We start from the raw sequence: 13,117 nt of genomic DNA, 5'->3' as shown, positions 1-13,117 counted from the left end.
GGAAACAGACAGAACCAGAGCTAAACAAATATTAGCTGTGTCCCACTTCCAGAAGTTTATCCCTGGTCTTTTCTATTGCTGGTACATTGTTCCTCTCCCCTCTGCAGGAATCAGCCCTGCCCACAGTTTCCTGCCAGTAGCTCTGCAAATTTGGCCATGCCCACATTGCTCCCTGCCCAGCTCTTCCCTGGATGGTACCAAAATTACACACCAGCAATCTGTCTTTATCTTCATTACGTAATGCATAAACCACGTACCCTTCAGTTTCTTTACTAATTCAGTTGCCTCCCTTCTGTCTCCTGTCCTGTGCTGTGATTTTAAGAGCAGGCACGCCAAGGCTTCCATCTCCTGGTGCCCCAGCCTCTGCTGCCCCAGGGAAAGGCTTCAGCCTCTGGGGGTGGTAATTGAGCCTTTCTCAATGCAAACCCCAGGGTCTGGCACAAAACCCAATGCATGGGCAGTGGGCTTTCTGTGCTATTAAAGATGCCTCAATGTCTGTGTTGTTCTTGCTCTTTTGTGTAGTTCAGACACATGTAAAGCAATGTTTATGTCTCCCTAGGAACAGCACGTGTAAGGGTGCTTTTGTACAGTGTATCACGCCTGCATTACCTTGAAGTGTTATGAAAGCAACTTTTTATTCAAAGAATGGGGGAGCAGGTCCATCGTGACCACCTCAGGCTTGTTGCTGGCATTTGCATTTACCCCCAGGGTCTGAGCTCCCTCCTTCCCTCAAACATTTCTGCTCAGGCTGGGCAGTCCCTGAGCACAGATGATGTGTGTAGGAAACATTCATGCTCACAGCACTGGAAAACCAAAGCTTAAAAATGAGTAGATGTATATCTGAACTAGCCAGAGAGGCAGGTGAGAAACCACAGCTTGGTGAGTGTTGTGTTTGTGTTTGTTTTCCTTTCCTTCTGGTGACACCGTGGTACAGAGCTGTTGTGGTCAGGTGGAGAGCAGCCAGGTCTGCAGGAGCCTTGCAGATCTTCTCCTTGTGCCAGGATGTGGGATTTTCAGGGCATGGATCACCTTGGTGTCTGCTGGAAGCAAGGGCTGGCCCTAACAACCCCATGGAACCTTCACAAAACATGCAACAAGAGAGACTCCTATGTAACACTTGTGAGAACATGGCCCTAACAGAAAAGCCTTGTTAGTGTTCTAAAAGTTATAATTTCTAACAATTTCTAAAAAGGATCAATATGAATGTACTGCTCTATTGAGTCAGAGCAACTGCAGAAAAGCTTTTGGAGTGGTTTCTACCAACAGAGATAAAAGTTTTTTTATTTAGCCTCTGATCCTTCCTTTCCCCACATGCCATGAGGGGTGTGGGAACACACCTGGAAGTACAGCCCCACTTCTGATCACAACCACGTGGGCAGAGGAGCTCCTGGGTCCCAAAACCACCCAGTTCCTGCGGGTTTGGGTGGGTATGGCTGTGATCTCCAGCTGCTCACCGAGGTGGGAGAGGGCCTGCCCTCCCTTGCTGCTGGTTCTGGAGGAGATCAGGAGAACACAAGCTGGTTTTTCCCAAGTATTCATGGGATGAAATACTTTTACTTAACCCACCTCCTGATTTCCACCCAATTCATGAATGCAATCCAGGTGTTCCTCTCTGCCTCTTTCCACTGGGACACTGGAAATGACTTTGCAGATCAGGAGACCTTTAAAAATAGTTAAAATTAAATAAATAGTTTGGGATAATCACCAATAAGTGTTTCAAAGCATCCCAGATGAAGCTGCAGAGGAGCAGAAGGTGCAGTGCTGCTGCTCCTCAGCTGACATTGCCACCAGGGTCTTTGCTGTTATTGACCTGCACCTGCTCATGGGGATTTTGCTGCTTGGCCAACCTAAACCAGCAGATTTTGGGTGTCACATCATCTCATCTTCCTCTCCAGCCCAGGTTTGCAAAAGAGCCTGCTCAGCAAGGATGGATTGCTGGGCAGGTTGCAGGAGGGCTGCATCTCACTGCCACACACAGAAAGGAAACAACAGACAGGAAAAATCAAAGTTTTGCTGGAAGAGGAGAGGCTCCTGCTCTTCCTGAGGCCCTCAGTAATCCCTGCCTGGGTCATGCTGCCTGCAGGGCCCGGATAAGACCTTGGCTGTCACACAGAGCAGCTTCACAGGACAGGGTGGAAAGCAGCTCAGGGCGTGGTGCAACCACGATTATTATTAATAGCATTTTTCATTAATCACATCCAAGATAATCATTAAACTATTGCCAAATAATCAGTACAGACTTGGTATCAAACTGCTTATCACTTCAATCCCAGTTCGGGCTGGATGTGTGGATTAATAGCTGGAGCAGCTTGACACATTTTCAATTCTTTCAAAACGAAAAATGTGACTCTGAATGCTACAAAACTCCCAGCACTTGGGAGGATGCGATCACTTCCTTCTTCTCTGTTTTCCTCCCAATTGCATGATTATGAAAGAAACATCTGTTTTGAAGCGATCTGCAACAGAAAATTTTTGTTCCAGTTGGATTTTTAATGGACAGCTTCTGTTACAGAGTCTTGTTCTCTCCAACCCTGTTTCTTTCCCTTTTTCTTTTGCTGAAAGATGAAAGAGAAAGGAAGAGGAGGAGAAAAAACTCAAGCAAACAAACCCCACTGCCCAGACTACAAATACAGACAGGAAAAGGGGCCACTGAGGTGTGGATGGTGTGAAGCTCCACAGCTGAGCTGGCAGAAAATGTTTGCACTTCAGTTCTCTTTGAGAATATTTGATGTTGTGTGTGTATGGATTTTTCTACATTTTGAACATATGAATGAATGTATTTTTCTACATTTTGAATGTATGAATTTTTCAACATTTTGAATACTAAAAGAGTGATACAAATTTGACCTTTTTTTTTGTTTCCTCACCAGGGAATAATTCTTATTCTGTGATAATCTTGGATGCAATTAATCTGAAGCAACAATAATCGAGTATATTAATTATATATAAAAATAGGTATTGTTCTGTATCTGCCGTATTTTTGGATTTTCCCTGACTCTGTTCTTCTGCTGCAGAAGAGGAAACCTGTTGTTCTTTGGGAAGTCTTTACATTCTGGTAGGCAAGCTGGAAGAAAAAGCCAGTGAGAAGAAAAGCCTCAGGCACTGCAGCCAACACACAAGACCAGTTCTAGTTTGTGAGAGGTGAAATGTCAGTACCAAAGGCCACTGAATGCTATCAGCTGCTCTGGTGTTTCCAGCATTTATGGGAGGCCATGCCAAGCAGCAAAAACTGTGGCAGAGGATCCTGGATTTTGATGCATCACTATCCACAGACTGAAAATGAGATGCAGGAATCTCGAGCCTAAGGGAAAATGACAGTGGAAAGAAAATTGGCTGCACAGCAGAACGGGATGTGCTGGTCACTCCCTGCACGAAGCAGGAGGGAAAGAGGCCAGGATGAGCTACTTGGGAAGGGAGCAAACTCCTCCTCAAGGAGCAGCTGGCCTTGGTGGTGACTTTGCATGGGCTCCTTGACCACTGGTACCACCAAGCAGCTCCTTAGGTCCAGTCCAGATCCAAGTGACTGCAGCTGCAACACCAGCACCTGCCTCCTGATTTTTTTTGGTGATATTGCAACAAAGAAACAAAGCATCACTTCGAGAGGAATAGTGGATTTGTCTTTACAAACAAGCTGTCGGGCTGGTAGATAAAACCAGCACTGGGAGATAAAAGAAACAATGGGAAGGATTCCACTGATTGATGAATGGAAAAAGATATTTGCCTTTACAAATAAAGTTTAGGTTTGTTGATAAATGAAATTAGACATTGAAAGAGGAAAGAAACAATGGGGAAGAAAAACCCCTAAATTCTGTAAGAATTAAAAATTAAAAAGGAGGGTTATAAATTAGAGGGAAATCTCTGCTGTCAGGCATTCTGGGCAGTCTGTACCTCTCAAGTACCTCAGCCAATGGGGAAAGAGAGAAGGGAAAAGAGGCCGGGAAATTGGGATAAAAAGGAGGCTGTGTCCTCCAAAAATTTGAGAGACCCCAGGGGAACGCCCCATGGCCTCTCCCTGTATTCCAATAAAGGTAAAAGGACTCCTCTGTCTCATTTTTGGACATAAACCTCTGGTGTTTGTGGATTAATTTTCCTAACTTCCTACGCTAAATAAATAAATATATTTTTAAAAATCTCTTCCTATAGAAAACCAGAAATATTTTCATGTCTTACAGTTTTTCAGAGGGGAAGGACCTACCCACAATATTTTTCTTGGATATTTGCTATTTGTTCAGAATCCCAGCAGTTAAAAGGGTTAAAAATAATTCAGACCTTTTGGTCTCCTTCGGATTTTTGGTCACCTTCCTCTGGGAGGCAGAAGCACGACAAAACATGATCTTCCAAAATAAAAATTGCATGGCAGGGAGACCCTTTTGGAATAGGCTGGCCAATCAACCAGAGCTGTTAAAAAAACCAGCCTGCTTTCCAAGACCAAAGTGAAGCACTTTTAAAATATGGGTATGTAAAGATTCCTTTTGAATTAGTTACTTGTTAAACAAAAAAAAAATCTTTAAAAAATATGCCCTGAAGGAATAAAACATGGTAGATATTTGATCCAGAGGCAGACTGCTAAGCCACAAATTTGTCAAACCACAACTTTCTTTCTAGATACCCGTTGTTTGTTTGGCCCAATTTGTTTTCTGTCCATCAGACTGGAATATCTCCTTTAATCAGATGTATCATTCCAGCTGTCTGGGTGGAAGGAGAAGTATTTTGGGGGAAGTGGACCATGCTTTGAGTAACCTTGGGAGTGGTTTTAACCAAACCCAGTGCTAGGACTGGGGAATTTCAGTGTGAATTTTAACAATACAAGTGCACTTTAGGCAGTGACCTTTGTTTTTCCCACATACCAAAGGGAATATGTGCCCTATAGTCCTGAATGTTTTTGTAAGAATGCAGCTGACATTTTCCGGTGACAATTTTCCATATTCATAAACAATTTTTGATATCCAGGCATTGATTTCTGTTCATGGATCAGAGCTGGTACAGACCAGGTTCTGCTGCGTCCAGTGCAAATATGAAGAGGTTCTTTAAAACTGGCAAGTGTATTAATTGGAAGAAAAAATGAATCAAGACATGAAAAGTATTGATTTTCTTTGTATTTTTTTTTCATATATCTTAAAACTTTGGCTTCTATTCTCTTCTGTCTATAAATTTGGTGGTTTATTATTTTGGAAACTAGATGTGTGACCTAGGCCACCTCCATTCTCTTTAGCCATCTTCTCCCACCAGCCTCCTCTTTGCATTTTAGAAGAAATAACGATCAACTGCAGGAGACTCCTCAAAAACCCCCCAGCTCTAAGCAGATTTACTATCTGTAAAACTTTTTCTACATGCAAGCCTTGGTCCAGCACTGTGAAACAGCAGAGTATGGCCATAAATTTTTTTTTTTTTGGCTTTTGGAGGACTCAGGTAGATGATTCAATGCTTCATTACATTGGGCTTTGCATGTCTGGATGCAGATTTTTTAGGCTAGGCACCAAAATCCCTGCTAACGAAGCAGGGTAAGTAAATCAATTCCTTAAACATGAGTTAATCTCAGATGAGGTTCAGCCATGAACTCAAAGAAAACCTGCATATCTCATGCTCCATGGTCAACCCCAGCCTGCCCAAACTCTGTAACACAGCCTGAAATGTTCTGGCTCCACATTAAATTTCGTGTGTTACCCAGCACCTCTGAAAGCCTGTGGCATGTGCTCTATGTGCTCTAGCACACTGCCAGACCAGGAGGGGAAAAAAAGAAAGAAAAAAGGTATGCCAAAATCTTAGTTCCAATGGGTTTTTAGCCTAAAGAAGACCATACATATCTTCAGAGGAGAAATAGTCTGAAAAACTCCAGAAAACATAGAAAGCCGTAGGCAAGAAGTGCCTTTTCATCAAACTGCTTCTCTCCATTGCCACTATATTTCTTCTGCCTTTAACCTCCCTGGGGGACAATCATGCATGTCACCCTCCCTTACATCACACACTTCTTTTTCTTCAGCATCCTCAAAGCAAATTGGAGATTACTTTGAAGATTGGTGTTAGGGAATGAAGTGCAGACACACGCTGACATGCAAACACCTGCACAGGCTCCTGAAGGCATCTGTGCTGCTCCTCCTTGCATTTCTGGCAACAAATTAATCTAGAAGCGGAAAAGCAAGAAAGGGTTAATTAAAAAAAAAACAAAAACAAAAACAAAAAACCAACAAACTTTGCCTTGTTTGCAGTGATTTTGCATCAGTTTCCATGGAAATGGAAGTAGAACAAGCCAAGAGCAGTGGTGTAGCCAACTTCAGCTGCTGGCTTCTAGTTCTTGCTCCTGTTTCCATGGAAATAGATGCCAAATCAGCAAAAAATAAGGTAACTTGTTTTAAGATAGTAGAGTTTTAAAGGCTTGTCCTTATTTAACCTCAGTCAGGAAGATAGCTGGTGAGGGGAGGCAGCCAGCCTCTGAAAACTTTCAGAGGCTCTTTCAGCAGCTGACTGCTTGTTGAACTCTTCAGAGAGTGAGCTCACAGGGCAGCCACCAACCTTCAGAAATATTCTGCAACTTTCCTGCACTTTGTAAACAGAATGCATTTTCCTCTTGGCATGGAGAGTCACAGCAGCCCGTGGGAGCCCGAGCTAACACCTCTTTGCAAGGCACCCTGCAAGTGCCTCCCTGGGCTGCCTTTGCCTCCCAGAGCTCAGAAATGGATGTGCTTTTCCCAGCTGCAATATGCAAACGACTCCCATTCCAAAAGCAAAACGTTCTGTTTCTACCTATGGAGAGAGAAGCAAAGGATCCTTAGCTGGGGGAATTCCTGGCAGTGTTTTACAACAAACACCCAACTTTCTTTTTTTCCTGATCCACGAGGGCAAAATTTCACTGAGATAAAAGAAGCTGGCCATAGCCTTGCTTATAGTAAAATGTGGATGGGAAAGCAGAACTGAATCTAACCAGGAAAAAAGAAATCTGCTGTAATTTCAAGAACTGAAATTTCATCCAAAGCTCATTTCATTAAAACAAACTTTAATAGAAAGCTGTTTCAAGGTTGGCTTTTGATCCTTAGCTCTTGCTGTGATGGAACTGTCTGTGGGGAAGAGAATTTCTTCGTGGGAAGTTGTGTGAAGACAGAGGTGAGAATCCCATCCTAGGCCCCATTGTTCTTTTAATTGCTCTTGAATTGTGATTGTTGCCAGCCATCCTCCACCTCTCTTTCCCCACAGCCCCTTTGCTTATGTGCTCCTTAGGCATCTCTTTATGAGCTGCAAAAACACCCTAAGACAAGGGATCACATCACAGGCCACTCGTGGGCCCCTTTTTTGGTAGCAGAACATATCTGGAAGCCATAAGTGTGGGTATATGTTTAAAAAAAAATTCTTGGCTGGCATTTGTGGTAAAGTAAATGCAATTCTAATGAGGCATTCCTTCATTTGCAGCATTACATTTTTGCTTTTAGGGACATAAAATCTGTTCTTGCAAGGGCACGTGCTTTGCTTCACACACGAAGAATATTCCCTTGGGCTGCTGGGTGAGTAAATAAATGAAAAGTGCAGGCCAAACTAATTTTAAAGAAGAGAATCAGGTCTAGACTGGGGCCTCGCCGTTGTTAATTTTAGGTATTACAAGGAATGTGCTCATTTTCTGACTGGTTTCTCTGGATCTTCTTTGAAGAAAACCCAAGAAACATTGAGCCCTTCAAGAAATTGCCAAAAAAGATAGAGTTTTTTTGCATAACAAGCACTTAAATACACGAGAGGTTTTTTTCTTTTCCTTTTTGACAGCACACATTGTCTTAAAAGTCATGGAACTTTCTCCAATTGCTCTATCAGACATTTATTGCTGCTGTTGCTGCTGTGATGTGATTTCTCTGTAGCTGTTTTTGAGCTATTGAGATCCTGTTTGAGGAGGGCAACCCAGGGCTGTGTTACTTATGATCCTCCAGGACACTTCACTAACATTTCCCCTGGAAAAGCTTTGGCCTTTTCTGTAATGGCAAAAAAAAAAAAAAAAAAAAAAAAAAAAAAAAAAAAAAACAACAAATCAGGGAAGGAATGGAAAGTACACATTTCAAGGGGGCATGTGGGAGGTGGAGCTGAGAGCAGCACTGCTCCCCAGGTGTTTGTAATTCAGCTTTCGGTGTACTTTTTGGACTCTCCACTACGCAACAGTTCATCATCCTCTTCCAGGAGGCTTCCAGGCCTCCAGGTCAGTAACTTGCATGAACGTCATCCCCTCCAGCTCTCCATGGTTAAATCATCACTCCAGGAGGAAAACCAGGAGCTATCTGCCAACTCTTCTGCAAGCAGCTCAAAGCACCATGGCACAGCTGAAAGGATCATGAGAACAAGCTAGAGAACAACAGGCTGTGGAGCCAAAACTGAGATCAAGCAAAAAAAAAAAAAAAAAAAGAGAGAACAAGGTCTGACATGAGGTGTGTGCAGCAAAAAAATGACACACGTGCACTTTTCTGTGAGTTTCATAATGCTGATAGATCCCTGGAGTGTGCTGACAGCTCTGTCCTGGAAATCCAGCTCTTCCAGCCCTCCCAGCCCTGATGCTGGCGTCCCCAGGAGGCTGCGGCAGGTGGGCACAGAACAAGGTGTGGCAGGAGGGGTGGAGGGTTCCAAGCAAGCACAGGCTGTCCTCCGCTCTTTCTGTGAAGTGACTGCTCCCAGAGCACAGGCTGCTCCCATCAGGAGGGAAAATCTCATGGAGGAGTGGAGCAGCAGCCACCAGGTGCAGGGAAATGTCACCCTGGGGAACTCCTTCTCTGGGCTCTGGTCAACAGTCAGTGTACATGGTGTCTTGGTTTGGAAAGACAGGAGTCTGCTAAGGAAGGCAGGAGCCTCCCCTGAAATGGAGAATGTAAACCCTCCCCACCCCTCCGAATTGCTGTAAATTTTAAATTAAGGGGCTCTCAGGCAAAAATATGGGAGCAGGAAATGACAGTTCTTTAATAGGGAAGGAAATAAAAGGATAAAATAAACAATGCACTAGAACAACACTGACAGAGTCAGAACTCAACCTGACACCCTGTGGGTCAGGGTGTTGGTGGCAGCCCAATTGGAATTGTGGCTGCAGTCCTCCTGGAGTATCAGGGGTGGTTCTGTTGGAGTAGGGGTCTTGTAGAGAAGGATGTGTTCTTCCTCTGAAGATCCAGTGGAGGAAGAGGCAGCTGCTGTTCCTCTGGGGAATCCAGTGGAGAAAGCCGTGCTGGTGTCTCAAAACCTCTGGATTATATCCAGGCAGCAATGCTTGGCTCCTCCCTCTGGGCTCACATCTCCCAATGGGATGCTGTAGTTCTTCTCAGCCACGCAGTGACATTCAATAGCTGTTATCAGCAGATGTCCCCTCCCGAGGGAGGAGTGATTGTGGTCACTCAAAGAGAGAGATAAGGCAAACTGCCCACTTGACAAAGGTAATCTGCCATACAGATGGTAATTGGAAACATCTTGCCTTGCAGTGTGGAACACATGGAAACCTCCTCCCAGAGACACCTGGCAAAGCTGGGTGGTGATGGAATTACTTGTAAAACCACAATCACTCCATCCCTGCTGGTTCCCTGTGCTGGACAGGGGGAGGTGGACAGACAGATTGCTGCTGCCTCCTGGGTCTGACACCCCAGGGTGCTCCTGTCCTGATCCCTGAGCTTGGCAGGACATCCTTTCTTCCTGGCTCTAGTCTCAGGTTATCATCCATCTCAATTCCAGCTCCATCTCCAGGATCCTCCTTGCTCTCCCAGCTTTTTGGGGAGGCCAGGGTGGACAGGCACGACACCTTAAGCTGTGAGAGCCCCTTCTGCAGCTGAGACACAGGGCGAGCAAAGAGCAAATGTGAGCAGTGAAGCAGCACAACTGCTCTGCTCAAGAGCTCAGTGTTGGCTGGGATGTGACCTTTGCCCAGCCATCTCAGGGACTCTTAATGCTTGGGAGTTTTCTCAGTGTCTGCAAAATTTCTTAGGTTAGTTTAAAGTCTAATTTGTCCTTCAATCACAGAATCATGTCATTTTTTTTTCTCCTCCTTCATCCGTGACTAGATAAGGCTGCTTTGTATATGGCTTGCATTATGTACCTGTACAGATTTCTTTATTTTATTTTATTGTTTGTACTAATGATTTTAATCATGGAGGTTTTTGCTTTGGAAATGGAAGGCCTGTAGCTTTCACAGCACAGATGGGAGATAAAAGCACTATAATCACAGAGTGCGATCAATGAGACTTTTTCCAGGAAGATGCTAAAGGCATTATTTGGCATTAACAAAGAAAGGGATAATTAGAAAATAGGCAGAGAAGCCTTTATTCCTGTAATTAATTTCAAAGTTGGAAGTTCCCTAGTGCTTTTCTGTTCAAAAGTGACAGCATATGAGCCATTGCAAAGGAGATGTGTATTAATCATAAATCAGAAACAGGGATGAAACTGAAACCTGTGTTTCCACTGACTTTAAAAAGAAAAAGCTGCTGCCTGGAGTAAATGTGTATTCTGACTGTATGTGAAGGAAAAAAACAAATATAAATAGTTATTGACACATTTCATGAAAGCAAGAGGAAGATGTAGCCAAACGTGGTTTCCTGGGAGACTGGGCAGTCCTCTCCAGAGTAAAAATAATGCTCAGGAGTCACTTTGATAGCTTGAGGCTGTGCCTATGTTTGCAGCTGCTTTTTTTTTTCTGCACTAATTTTCTACAATTGCTCTCAGCCCCACTGAGGGCCACAGTGATGGGAGAAGTATTCAGCAAACTTCTGCCTCCCTCCTTTTTGCCACTGTCAAAACTGTTTCTGACTGAGAAATAAGAAATAAGAAATAAGTGGCTCTGCTTTAGGAACGCCAGCAGCCACAGCCGTCTTGCTTACAGCCTTCTCCCATCTGGATCTTCAGATTTAACAGGCAAACTGAACATCTTCCCCCAGGGTAAGATTAAAAATTAGCAAAGGAAAAAGGCATGCGAAACTTTCTGTGTGGTTTTTTCCCATTCTGTCCCCTAGTCCATGGCTGCTGTCCCAATCATCACGTCCTCAGGTGAGACATGAATTGGTGCAAAGTGTCCAGCTGGTGAAGGCACCAGCCTTGCTACAAGAGGTGAGGCTGGAGACCTCCAGCACTGATGGTTTTTACTCAGAAACAAGAGTAAAGACAGCTGATGTTGCAAACAGAGCCACATATTTATTTTTTATTTAATTTTTTTTATATGGACAGCTTTACAATTTGGTGTTTTTTTATTTCAGTCTGGGTTGAACTAATATTGTTGGCTTTGTATCATGGCTGGCTTGGCTGATGACAGGTGTAGGTGAGCATAACACTCATGGTGCCTCCTCATACCATGAGGAACTCACAGCCTACACACACTTGCAAACTCCTATTTGTGTAATTTTGGGGTTGACTCCAGAACAATTGTTCAGTCAGCTGCACTGTAGCATATATGTATTTATACATACCATCATCCACATGGCAAAATTTTGCATGTGCACACACACACACACAGCACACACAGACACACTCTTTGTAATGATTTTCTCACTTATTTGCTCACAAGGTTGGTTAGGTCTCTTCACTTATATTCCCCTCCAGCTTTCTCTAAGTCTAGACCTGCAGGCAGGGGAACCTAGCATTTTACTTTACAACAGGATCAAAAAAAAAAAATTGCATAAAGGTAAGAGGATTACATACAGGTTCTATATGGTTTTATTTTTTCAGAGTTCATTCAAGGACAATCCTCCTTTTAGGTCCCATTCCTAAAGTTTCTTTGCTTAAAGCAGAAAAATATGTACATAAGCTTATCACAGAGCTATACCCAGCATTTCACAATGTGCAGTTGGCATTTGCTGGTGGCAGCACTGGTGGAGCTCTCTGTGTTTCCCAATGCATGGAGAGAGTGTTTGAAACAACAGTTTTCTTTTCTATTACTTGTTAATTTCCATATTCTCCTCTCATTGCATGAGCTCCAAGCTCTCAAGCAAGTGATGCTATTTAAGTTCTCCTGGAAATACTTCTTACACATGCAGGAATAGAAAAAAATGATCTGCATGTCCCTGGCAGAAATATCTTCTGAAACCGCTAATGGTTTTCTTACCTCACAGCTATATCCAGGGAATGTTCCTGCATTTACCACTCCAAATCACTGCAGAGAGGGCTTAACTCAAGGCAGACAAGCTGTTCTTCTCCTTCCAATGAAATGATTTTCTCCTGATGTGTGTCCTTCAGTCCCATTTTTGAACATAACCTGGGAAAATCACCCCAATCACTGTCAGAAGTTAGTTTTTGGCCAGTGGTTGTAAAGCAAATCTTCTTTTTCTTTTATCCATTTATCTCTTCAGAGAAAAAAGTTTATTAATTTTGATAGAAAAAACTATAAAGTTTTAATTGTATGAATAATTTTAGAAGGTAGCACTAATTACTTTTGATTTATAATTAAAAATCAAGTTTGTAGAAAGGCATACACATGAATGTCAAATATCTAAAAGATCTTAAGAAGGTACAGAATAAGACAAAGGAAAAAGGCTCCAAAATTACAATTTTCCAGAACATTAAGATTTCATACTAACACAGGCACAAACACTTGCTTAGAATACAACCTGAAGATGTGACAGGACACAATGTCATCCTTTTCCAGCCCACATAAGATATGTTATGATGCACTGCAATGACTGCAAAACAAAAAAACTTTGAAGATAACTTAGTAATACCTTGATTAATGCAAATTTTATGAAACATTCAAAAGGATATTAACATGTACTCAAATTTCATCCCTCGTTGGCAAATGTAAATGTAACATTTGGCTAAATAATTGTCAAAATTTCCACATTCAAAACCTTTCAGTAGCTGATTAGACTGCGGAATTAACTTTTGTGTAAATCTTCCTGAACCTTTTGATTAGCTTCCCAATTGTCACTGGGAATTTTTAATAAAAATTACAGCAGCAGGCTTAAAATTATTTGAACATGCCTAGAGCTAAGAGCCAACTAAATTGAAATCTTTTTAGTTATTGGAGTATTCCTGCTCTTCGCTCCTCTAGAAGACAGAGCAACATTTTAGCTTGTCCTAGAAAGGAGTCCAGCTTGACTGCAGGCAATTCCAGCCTGTGAAGAGACCCAAAATAGACACCTGGCTCATTCCCAAGCCATAGTTTCCAAGTGAACCAGCTCCCAGCTCAGTCTCT

The sequence above is a fragment of the Camarhynchus parvulus genome, chromosome 1 (assembly GCF_901933205.1).
Source record: "Camarhynchus parvulus chromosome 1, STF_HiC, whole genome shotgun sequence".
Lineage (NCBI taxonomy): Eukaryota > Metazoa > Chordata > Aves > Passeriformes > Thraupidae > Camarhynchus > Camarhynchus parvulus.
This window is presented reverse-complemented; position numbering follows the sequence as displayed.